This window comes from Rhinatrema bivittatum, chromosome 4, assembly GCF_901001135.1.
Source record: "Rhinatrema bivittatum chromosome 4, aRhiBiv1.1, whole genome shotgun sequence".
In the NCBI taxonomy this organism is placed as follows: domain Eukaryota; kingdom Metazoa; phylum Chordata; class Amphibia; order Gymnophiona; family Rhinatrematidae; genus Rhinatrema; species Rhinatrema bivittatum.
The window spans coordinates 11,129,402-11,140,977 of record NC_042618.1 but is presented as its reverse complement, the minus strand read 5'-3'; positions in this window follow the sequence as shown (position 1 = coordinate 11,140,977).

Here is an 11,576-nt window from a genome sequence, read left to right as displayed (position 1 = left end):
AAGCATTGCCTGAAGGAAAACCAGCACTCGTGGCAAACTTAGCTAAACGTTCACACAGGAAATGCCACAAATGAAGACAGATTTCACACTCTCCCATTTGCCTTCTGTTAGGGTAGGTTTCAGAGACGCCGTATATGCCCTCATATCTCTTTTTGAGACTTTGGACCTGATTTTCAAAAGCATTTGCACACTAAAAGGGTAGTTTTCAAAGGAGTTACTCACGTAAATGTAACATGCTATCGCAGCAATTTTAAAAAGACATTCACATGCACTTACACGTGAATGTTCTTTGGACAATTCACTGGTATATACTGTAGCAATTTTCAAAAGCCCACTTACACGGGTAAAGGGCATTTGCACCTGTAAAACCCAATTTTTAAATTATCCTCTAAGATCCTGATTTTCAAAATCATTTACACACTTTAAAATGGGATTTACAAGTGCAAATGCCCTTTACCCGTGTAAGTGGGCTTTCAAAAATTGCTACAGTACATGGCATTGAATTGTCCATAGGATTTACTGGCGTAAGTGCATTTTATGAGGGTAAATGGCTTTTGGAAATTGCAACAATAGTATGTTACATTTACATGTGTTCTCTCCTTTGAAAATTAACCAGAATGCACTGTTTTTCTCCCTTTGGGCTGCCTCTCTCTCTAATTCCTTGGGCTATCTGTTATTTCTTTTCAGTGTCCCAGGGTTGTTCTTCTCTTTGATTTCTTGCTTTACAGTTTACCTGCCTCCATTCCCTCTTCTCTCTTTGTCCGCTTTGCTGTATTTGTTAGGCTCCCTCATTGCTTTTCTTTCCTCCAAGAATCCTTTTTGGAGGTGAATGTTTAATGATGAATTCGTTAGACTTGGAGACATTCAAGAGCACTCATGATTTGCTTCTCTAGGTCGTCAGCTGGTCAAGGTTCACTCACAGGCAGAAGGGCGGAAGGTCTGTGATGCTAAATCAAATTCTATACAGATCATTGCAAACTTAATTCCATGTCAGTCATTAATCACAATTATGTGCAGCAGGTAGGTCAGCTTGATATTTGAATAAGGACCTCTGTTTTGCATCCATCTGGACCTGAAATGGACCGGGACCACTCCAGCGTTCCTGATTGAATATTGCAATCTAATTTATGAAGAAAATCAAATTCATAATGTTTCTCAGTACAGCTCTAAGATTAGATAATTCTTATTTATGCTTGATGAATTGCTGACTTCATTCCATAGCACTTTAATACTTAGGAAAGATGTGTAAACAATTCAAAATCAAATTTAAATCAGGTAGGGATGTGCATTTGGATGATCAAAATGTGAAATTTTATCTCAATGTGTCAGTGTTTGGTTTGGTTCAGGTCATCTGACCCAAATGAATACTATCCCCCAAAAAATCCAAATCCTTTTCTGTTCATTTAGACCCAGATTCATAAGTTTTTTTTTAATAAATATAGCGAAAATAGCACCGTGATAAGAAAAAGGAGGCATAGGTAGGCTAATTTTTTCTGATACCGCATCTCATAGGTATTTACCGCAACGAGCGATACATTTATCACACCGAATGTTATTTTCACATCGCACACTGAGTAATATACCGCAGCCGCGTTGTCAGCCGAAAAGGTTTTTATCGTGAAAGGCAGTCTGGGCTGCTGGCCCGCGCACATGCAAGAGAGAGAGAGAGAGAGAGCGGCTCACAAAAAAAGTTAACTATTTATGCCACTGTAAGAGGGGGCACTAGTAACTTCTGGTGAGGTTAGAGTGGGGTGAGGTGGGTTTTAGGCAACAATTTAACATACACAATTTAACAAATCACAGTCATACGTAGGAACAGCACAGTTACCATCAGTGAAGGTGTAATATGATTTGGAGGGATGAAAGGTGAAAGAAGAGTAGAGTTGTACCATGTTCTCTCCACCTAGCTTGATTGCAGCTAGGTGGACTGGATAGTGCATTAATCTAGGTGGAGAGAACATGGTACAACTCTACTCTTCCTTCACCTTTCATCCCTCCAAATCATATTACACCTTCAATGATGGTAACTGTGTGTTGCGTCTGTCAGTCTCAGACGGCTTCGACCCTTGGGCCTCACCTTTTTCTCTGCTCTCCCCGCTAGCCTTGGGAAGATGGCTGCCGCCGCATCTGCAAGCCGCGTCCTCCGGCGTCCCCGGAACGGCTATGGCAAAGCCTCACGCCGTGTTTCTCCTGAGGGCCTCCTAGGGTGCGCGCACGCACGCCACCCACGTCTTTATCCACGTCATGGCGGGAACCTCGGGGGCGTCCCCCTCGAGTGACATCACGCCATCTGGGTATTTAGCCCGTACTTGTTTGCTAGCTCATTGAGTTAGCAAGGATCGTGATACGGAACAAACTAGGACTGGACTCGTCTGGTCTAAGCTACTCTGCCGCTTCTGTGCTGCTGCTGGAAGCCTCTCTGCCCTTCGGGGTATTCTCTAACCTGGGTACCCGCTCCTCGGGGCCCCTCTGCTTTCTTTCAGATGCCTTACTGGGATCAGGTACTCGCTCCTCGAGGGCCTGTTCTCCCTGCATCGGTGCCTATACCATCTACTTCAGCCTGGTGGAATCATCAACCTTACAGCTACCATCTAGTGAGTAATCTAACTCTCATTCTGTCTCACCTACAGTTCTGCTGCACTGGGAAACCTACTCCTGGATATCCCTATAACATCTTGGTGAGATGGGTTCCCTCTGCCGAGGGTCCCTGGACTGCTACTTCTGGATCAACTCACTACTGCCACCTCTGGTGGTATACAACAACTGTACAATAAAAGACAAAACTGTGTTTGTGCGTCCTGAGTCTAGCCCAGTACTGTGACTCCCCAAGGGGCTCCTCCCCGTGGGCATGGTCATCTCCCACAATACCCAAGAATCCACTCAAACACCTCGAAACCATAACACTATGCTGTTCATACATATGACTGTGCATGTAAAATTGCCCCCCAGAACCAACCTCACCCCCCCCCCACAAACCTCACCCTGAGTAACTTATTAGTGCAGCCTCTTACAGTGGTATAAAAAGTTGAATTATAAGCGAGCCTCCTCTCTCTCACTCTCTCTCTCCCTCTTTCTCTTCCCGAACCGACATTTGCGATAAATTCTGTTTCAGCCGGTAACACAGGCATAATGCAAAAGAAAAAAGTGTAGTTATTTCTGGCATCAAATCCTGCATTGCTGTGCATTATTTTATCGCACGCAATGTTAACTCGCCGTCATTTCCATTTACTCAAGCCAAAACTCTCCCACCAATACAAATCTTTAATTTGTATGTGCATTTTGCGATGCAGTAGTATTATCACGTGGCTTGTTATGGCGTTGATCACGGGCTTTAGGGCTCTACATGCGTACATATGCCCTAACACGTTTTGATAACTGACCCTCTTGATTTGGTCCATTAAGGTCTGTGGGAGGGGAAGCAAAGCCATACAGAATAGAAATGCTTGGGAACAGAACAAGGAAGGAGCAGGACCAACCATTTCCTCAGCACTTTTTCACCCAGTCTTTTCTAGCTGGCACCTGCATGGATTGGCTCAAAAGCCTGAGCAAATAATGCCTTAAGCTGTTTCCTAAGAACATAAGAACATGCCATACTGGGTCAGACCAAGGTCCATCGAGCCCAGCATCCTGTTTCCAACAGAGACCAATCCAGGCCATAAGAACCTGGCAAGTACCCAAAAACTAAGTCTATCCCTTGCTACCGTTGTTAGTAATAGCAGTGGCTAATTTCTAAGTCAACTAATTAATAGCAGGTAATGGACTTCTCCTCCAAGAACTTATTCCAATCCTTTTTTAAACCCAGCTACATAACCCAGCTTCCTGAACCTTAACATAGAGGTTTCAGCCTTTAAATACTAAGGAAGTACATTGTTATCAAATGCACTTAAAAAGTTCAGATGAGAATACATTTCAACACATTCTGTATCTTGTGCTGACAGTTGCATTGATGTTATTCGGCACAAGATAAGTGTTGACATTTTTTCTCATAAACTTTTTAAGGGCATTTAATACAAATTTAAAAATTGATGATGTTTATTTTTTGAAAATTGAATGTGACCATTGAATACTCTGGTACATGTTTATATTTGATAGATCACTGCCAGTTGCTTTTGGTGTTTTATAATCTTTCGTGATACCAGTTTAAGAATGTAAATAGAAATGATACTATCAATATACATAGATAAGAGCCAAATGATACACTTTTTTAAATATTTTTTTTTTTATTTTGTTGGGTGGAATGGTAATTGGGCTTTCACTCAACGCACAATTAAACTCTGGAATTTGTTGCCAGGGGATGTGGTTAGTGCAGTTAGTGTAGCTGGGTTTAAAAAAGGTTTGGATAAGTTCTTGGAGGAGAAGTCCATTACCTGCTATTAATTAAGTTGACTTAGAAAATAGCCACTGTTATTACTAGCAACAGTAGCATGGAATGGACTTAGTTTTTGGGTACTTGCCAGGTACTTATAGCCTAGATTACAGGATTGGCCACTGTTGGAAACAGGATGCTGGGCTTGATGGACCCTTGGTCTAACCCAGTATGGCATGTTCTTATATTCTTATGTTATTAGACAATATTAGTAGTCTAAAATAAGAAAGGACAAACCATGAAGAACTTGGTATTAGGTTTAATAAAGTAATAGTTCATATGTGACGGTTTCGCCTGCCATGCAGCCTCTCTGTAACCTGGTCTTGCCTGCTATGGCTCCTTCTCACCTGCAGAGGCCTTCAGTGAGCCTCACCACCAACCTTGCTAAACTCCTTCTTGCTGCTCCCGCCACACCCAGGTCTCAGTCCTATGTAACTCAGCTTTGCCAGAACCACCTTGCCTCTTCATAGAGTCAACCTTGACTTTCTGACCTGGCCATTCTAGTCTTATACCTTGCCTTGTGGCCTCAAGGCCTTCTGCTTTCTTGTATCTTGCCTTGCAGCCTATGCAGGCCTCTCTTTTCCTAGGAGCCTCCAGGCCTTTAATTTAGCAGCCTTTGGACCTTCAGTTTTGTTGCCTTTGGGCTTCTATGTTCTTTGCTCTGTGTTATCTTGCCTAGTCCTTGTGCGGTCCTGCCTTAGTCTGTCTTGTCTAGTCCTGTCTTCATTTGATCTTACCTAGCCCGCCTTGCCTCAGTCTGTTCAGTCTTGCTGCAGCTTATCCTGCCTTGTTCCAGCCTGCCCAGACTCACCATGATGTACTGTCACTGCAACAAAGACCGCCAGCTCCCAGAACCCAAGGGCTCAACCTGCGGGGAGGAGGTTGGCCAGGCAGAAGACCCTCCCTTGTCTAGCCCAATGTCCTGCCTTGCAGTCCTGCGCAGCTCTTGGGGTACCATATCCTAGTAACCCTGACAATGTAAAGGCAAGCCTCTGGAAAATTCAGAGAAAGTAACATGATATCGGTTACCCCTTGATATAGCTCCTTGCAAAACATGGCTCAAATCAGGGTTCATGTTACTTTCTCTGAATTTTCAAGTGGCTGCTACTTTATTAAGCATAACAACAAGTTCTTCACGGTTTGTGCATTTATATTGGGACAGTATTGCTTATTTAACTTCCCTCTTTTATTTTGGACGCTGAGATTGCCATCATAAATCACATCACCATACAACAGAATGGTGCCAGCCTCGGGGCTCACCAGCGCCATTTAAAGAATGGAGCTCAGTAAGGCAGGAACGACTGGGGATTCCTCCTGCCCATTTTAATTTCTATGATCTCACAGATGGGGTACGATGGGTATTGAAAGAATGGGAGAGGATGGGGAAGGCTGGAAATAATTATTTTATTATTGGCATTGGGGGGGGGGGGGGGGGGGGAAGTTCCACAGGGTAGTATTGTAAGACCCAGCCCCTTCATTTCCGTTCCTTTCTACTTTTGATTTTTTTTCCTATTTGTTTATTTTACGTTGGTGTTTATATAATTTCAATTAAAGGAAATGCTCCAAAATAAACATCAAACAAAATAAAAATGTAAGAACTCGCCATTTAAAAGGATTTTGGCGCCAAAATGATTGTCAATCATTGAAGGGGGTGTGGTTTATTCGACAGAGATATAACTGAGTAGAATTTACAGTAGGAATTGATTTTGCATAGTAATAAAGGGGCGTGGTGTAATCAGAGTTGTGGTATTGAAACAGATACGGTCCAAAAATAATAAATAAAAATAACATTGAATAAAGGAGCAGGGTGTGTGTGTGTGTGTGTGGGGAAGTAAACTACTTAATAACAAATCCTTAGATATCGGGCAGGGCAGTGACTGTAGATTAGAGATATACTCAATATAGTGAATGTGGCTGTGGTGTGATTCCAGTATTATGACTGAGTAAAAGAGGTGGATGATGTCAATCAAAAAACAGGGAGAGGGGGGAAGGGGGATGAAGGACAGGGGGGCGGGGAAAGGGAGGGGGAGGGAGGGGGGACGAGAGGGGGAAGATGGGGGTGGGGGATGTGGAGGAATGAGTTAATTGTGAACTAGGCATGTTGGACCGGCTTATAAATAAAAGTGGCAAATTCCAAATAATTTGAAAATGGTAGTGACAAGATCAATAAATAAAAGAATGGTAGTGAAGCACTTTGGTGATCCACACAGAGTGACTGTTACAGCAGAAAACAGCATTGATAGTAGGGATGTGCAGACAAAAAGTTTTCGTTGATAAGTTGATAAGTTGAAGTTGAGGGTCGATTTCGTTCAATATGGACATATGGAGAATTCCATAAGTTGAGGGTCTGTCCATACGTTCACCGGTTCCCTAAATAAAAATTTAAACCCCTCACCCTCCTTAATCCCCCCCCAAGACTTACCAAAACTCCCTGGTGGTCCAGCAGGGAGTTAGGAAGCCATCCCTGCACTCGTCTGCGATTTCCTCATGGCGCCGATAGCCTGTGTCACAGGGGCTGCCGTGCCATTGGTCAGCCCCTGTCACATGGTCACTGGTGCCATCTTGTACTCCTACCATGTGACAGGTAGGTCATGTGGCAGGAGGTCGCTCCGGGACCCCCGTTGGAGCCAACCGGAACTTTTGGCCAGCTTGGGGGGGCCTTCCTGACCCCCCCAAGCTGGCCAAAAGTTCCGGTTGGGTCCAGCGGGGGTCCGGGAGCGGAGGCGCGGAGGAGCACGTGACGTCCGCGTCACTCGACATGACGCCGACGTCACTCGACATGACGCCGACTTCACGTGCTCCTCGCAAAGGAATACAGGGATGGCTTCCTGACTCCCCGCTGGACCACCAGGGAGTTTTGGTAAGTCTTGGGGGGGTCAGGAGGGTGGGGGGTTTAAGTGTTTATTTAGGTTCAACGTATTCAACATAGCTATGTTGAATGCGTTGGAACTCGCGATGCGTTTCTCCTCAATCCTTTTTTTCTCTTTTAAAAATATAAGTTGCGTTTTACATATGCGTTCAAAACGAATGCACACCCCTAATTGATAGGTCTGCATTGTACTTCTTAGAAAACATGGGGCAACCTGCACAGAGTGGAAGTTGCAAATGGGAGTAAGGGGAATGGGTGTCGGGTTTCATATGGAAATGTATATCTGCTTACACTCGAGGTGAGCCCCTCATTGTTGCTGGACATTCTGGAGGGCCATTTTGGTTTTTATCTTGCATCGTTCACTATGTTACTATGTAAACATCACTTATAGGCAAAGCAAGAATGAGCAGGTTGGGGAAGCAAACTGGTGGTGGAGATCATTACCGGGGGCAAACAAAGGTTTGCAATGCATGATTTATAGAGGGGGAGGAGCAATTTTCAAACAGCCCGCATATTGTAAACTGCGTGGTTGGGTTTAATCCATGCACCATAAGCAGATTTTCAGAGATAAGCTAATCATGCTGTTTCCTCTTTGAAAACTCAGCAAGTGCCCAGTACCTACATTCAAAGTATTCATGCACTTTCCAGCTGCTATTTGTGAAAGTAAAGACTTGGGGGAAAACACCTTGCATGCATTTAAAAACTGAAGGCAGGAGTGTTGCACACAGAAATGCTGCTTTTGTAAGGTGCTTAACAGTTCATGTGCTGAGGGACCCGTGCGCACCTTTAGCCAAAATTTGAGGAGGATAATTTAGTCAAGTCATTTTACGCAGGAAAACGATACCCAGAAAAACTAATTTCAGACTGGGAACGGAAGAAGCAGGGGAAAACACCGTGGGGAGGTGCACTTTACCCTTTCCATCTCGCCATTCTTCTTTGAAGCAGAGGGATGAGAGCAGAACTGGAGGAGGCGCATCAGCAACGCTACAGTTAGCAGCCCGGCAAACCATCAACTCGCTGTCTTCAACTCACTGCACCGATCTTAGGGATAACCGAGACAACACGAGAACTTAATGAGATATTTGTGACAAATTCCAACATATAGCACGACATAAAAATAGGAAAACATTGGTAAAAATGCCCAGTGAGATGGCAACTTCTTCAATTAAATGCTGTGGCAAAAAGTCAGGTCTTCACTAGCTTACAGAAACTTATGTTATTAAACCCGACTGAATCAAGCTTTCAATAACAGTTTTTATTTTTTAGTTAAAATATTTATATCCTGCTTATTATGAGTTCCTGCTAAGCGGATTACAGAATAGCACATAAGAACAGAAAATCAATTTATATCACAATACAATAACAAGAAAAAAAAACTAACTGAAATAATAATTACATCAGTCCTCATTATTACAGAAGCCACTAGAAGCGCAGTATCTCTTACTTTTGTACTAATAATTTTCATAACTGCTACCCTAAGAGATCAAGACAAAATAAAAATCATTCCTTTTTAACGCCAAAAGCTTGAACAAACAACAGGGCTTTTACTGCAGTATTTAAAAAAAAAAAAAAAAAACTTCACAAGTTATTTGCTTTAAATAATCTGGAAATAAATTCCACCACTTGGGCCAATGATTGTTAAAGCAGGATTATGCATCACCTGAAGCCGCGTTTAGATGGATATGATGCTACATGCAGCAGGACACCGCCAGCTCTCCCCAGTGCAGTTCTTAGGTGCATGCGGGCCGACAATTCTGAACTTAAAGGGCCTGTGGCGGGAAATTCCTCGTGACACTCATCCTGGATGACATCACAAGACTTGGCCTACAAAAGACCATCTCTTCCTTGCCTTGGCAACAGGTCTTCCTACGTTCCGTAGCAAGAGTTGTCTCATCATTCCTTGTCTTTGGTTATCAGTTCCTGTGTTCCTGTTCCAGTGCTCCTTGATTTGTTCTCTAGTTCCTGTGTTCCTGTTCCAGTGGTCCTTGTCTTTGTTCTCTAGTTCTTGCATCATGTTCCAGTGATTCTTGTCTTCATCTACACTTCTAGAGGTCCTTGTCTTCATCTTCAGTGTCTGCAGTCCTTCTTTGGTTCTTCTGTGTGTTCCTTGCCTGCCGTTCTGCTCTTTGCCTTCCTGCCCTGTCTAGCTGTCCCTTTTTCCCTAAGGATGGATACCTGGTACTGACCTTGTCTTGACTCCTGTACCTTTCTGCTAGCTGCCTGCCACTGAGCACTGCCTGAATCCTGGCCCTTCCTGCTTGTCACCTGCCTCTGACCATAGCCTGTCTCTGGATTTGCCTCATCCACTCCTGCTCCAACCCAGTGACCTCAATGCATCTTTCCATCCACAGAGGCCCCTACCTACCGGTCCTGGCACCCGAAGGCTCAACCATAGGGGAATGAGGGCTGGTATAGGAGAAACTCCAGCTGGGCCTCTGCTTTGTCCAGGTCCACCTGCCAATGGTGGGGTTCTCCCTGCAGATTGCATCAACTCCACCTCGGCCTAAGGTTCCACATCCACAACATGAGAGATATATAACTCAGATTGGAATCAAATTGCAATCCTAAATTTCAAATTTGATTGGAACATTTGATTTGAACCCCCTGAACTGCTAGCTCTGCAAAGTCTAAAGGCCTTTCTTTCCTGGATATCCAATGTAGATAAGTTTAATAACATAGCATTTGATTCCAACCAGTCATTGACCTTTTACAAGGAAAAAGAGATCCATTGTTTGGTAAAAGTAGAATCCTTGGTCATAGGGTACAGCTGAATGTCATCTGCATACAGTTTAAACTGGATATTGTAAGTATGCAGTATGACACATAAAGGCTGAACGAAGATGTGAAAAATAGTGGATGAGAAGCTGGAGCCTTGGAGTACTCCAGATTAAAGAGAGAAGCATTGGGAGATGTCACCTTAAACTCTCACCTGTTGTTGAATATCGATTATACTTTTCCTCAAGCCCCTAACTTTTTTAACTTGTCTATTAAAACACAGTGATCAATAGAATCAAAAGCCAAGGCTACATCAAGGTATATGACAATCACAGAATTCCCTGCATCTGGATTACGTGGGATATAGTCATTTAGTGAGACTAATAAAGTCTCAGTACTGTGCTGATGAGCCCTAAATCTGCAATGATTATATAGGATTTGCCATTCTTGCAAGAACTCTTTCAGCTGTACATGTTCTGCCTTTTCAATCAATGTACCCAAACTTCATAGGTTTGCGATTGCCCACTGAAAGATTGCCTTTCTTTTTGACTGGTCTCACTGTAGATTTTTTTTTACAATATCTGGGACACAGCCATCTGAAAAAGAAAGGTTAATGAAATCTCTAAGAATGAAGGTAAACTTCTCTTTTAATAGAGAGAAAATCCAAAATGGGCAGGGATCTAGGTGACAATAAGATTTTTGTTAAATTCACTGCATAGGACTCAATACCCACTATGGAAACAGGATTAAAGGTAGTCCGCTGACTCATAGTATCAGCATCTATCTGTAATTCAGTTGATGACATATAGGGGGAGCAATGCAACAAAAGGCTCGGTCCTGAGTGGTGATCATTGCAACATACTATTACTGTGGGAGCATCATAGCTGTCTTCCAAGGCAATAAGGGGAAATGTGTGCTTACAAATATTTTGTACCCAGTATATTGTGATTTAAAAACTAGGCATAAGATCTGTAACCACCTGGGAGCCAGTACGATATCAGCAAAAAAAGGGGTCATGCACACAAGTTGAAAACAGTGCGGGCATTTTTTTGGGATGCCAATGAAAAGGGTTTGCAGTAGTCAAATCTTGTAAAGACCAGAGCCCACATGACCTTTATATCTAAAAAGAGCTTGCTTGCTAAATGAATTGCAAAAGTTCAAAGCATGAGTATCAAACAGATGAAATTTGAGGGACCATGAATATTTACAATGACTCTCAGATGTCCGTTTTGGTTCCTAATCATCGGTGCAGTTTTGTCAAGCAGACACAGAGAGTTTGATCTTCAAGAGGTCTGCCTGGGTACAATTCTGAGTTTCCAGAACAAACACCGCATACAGTTCAAGCTCCTCTTACTCACCTACAAGTGCCTTCACTCTGCAGCTCCTCACTACCTCTCCTCTCTTATCTCTCTCTACACCACTCCTCATGCACTCCGCTCATCAGACAAGTCACTCCTATCCGTGCCCTTCTCCTCTACCGCCAATTCCAGACTCCGTGCTTGGAAGAGTCTTCCTTGAACTGGGGCATCATGTTTAAATCCCATCTAAAGACCACTTTTAAATCTTAGGCCTGAATGTCTGCTTTTAGTCTTGTTAACTAACTTCTTTTCTTTTTAACCATTGTCT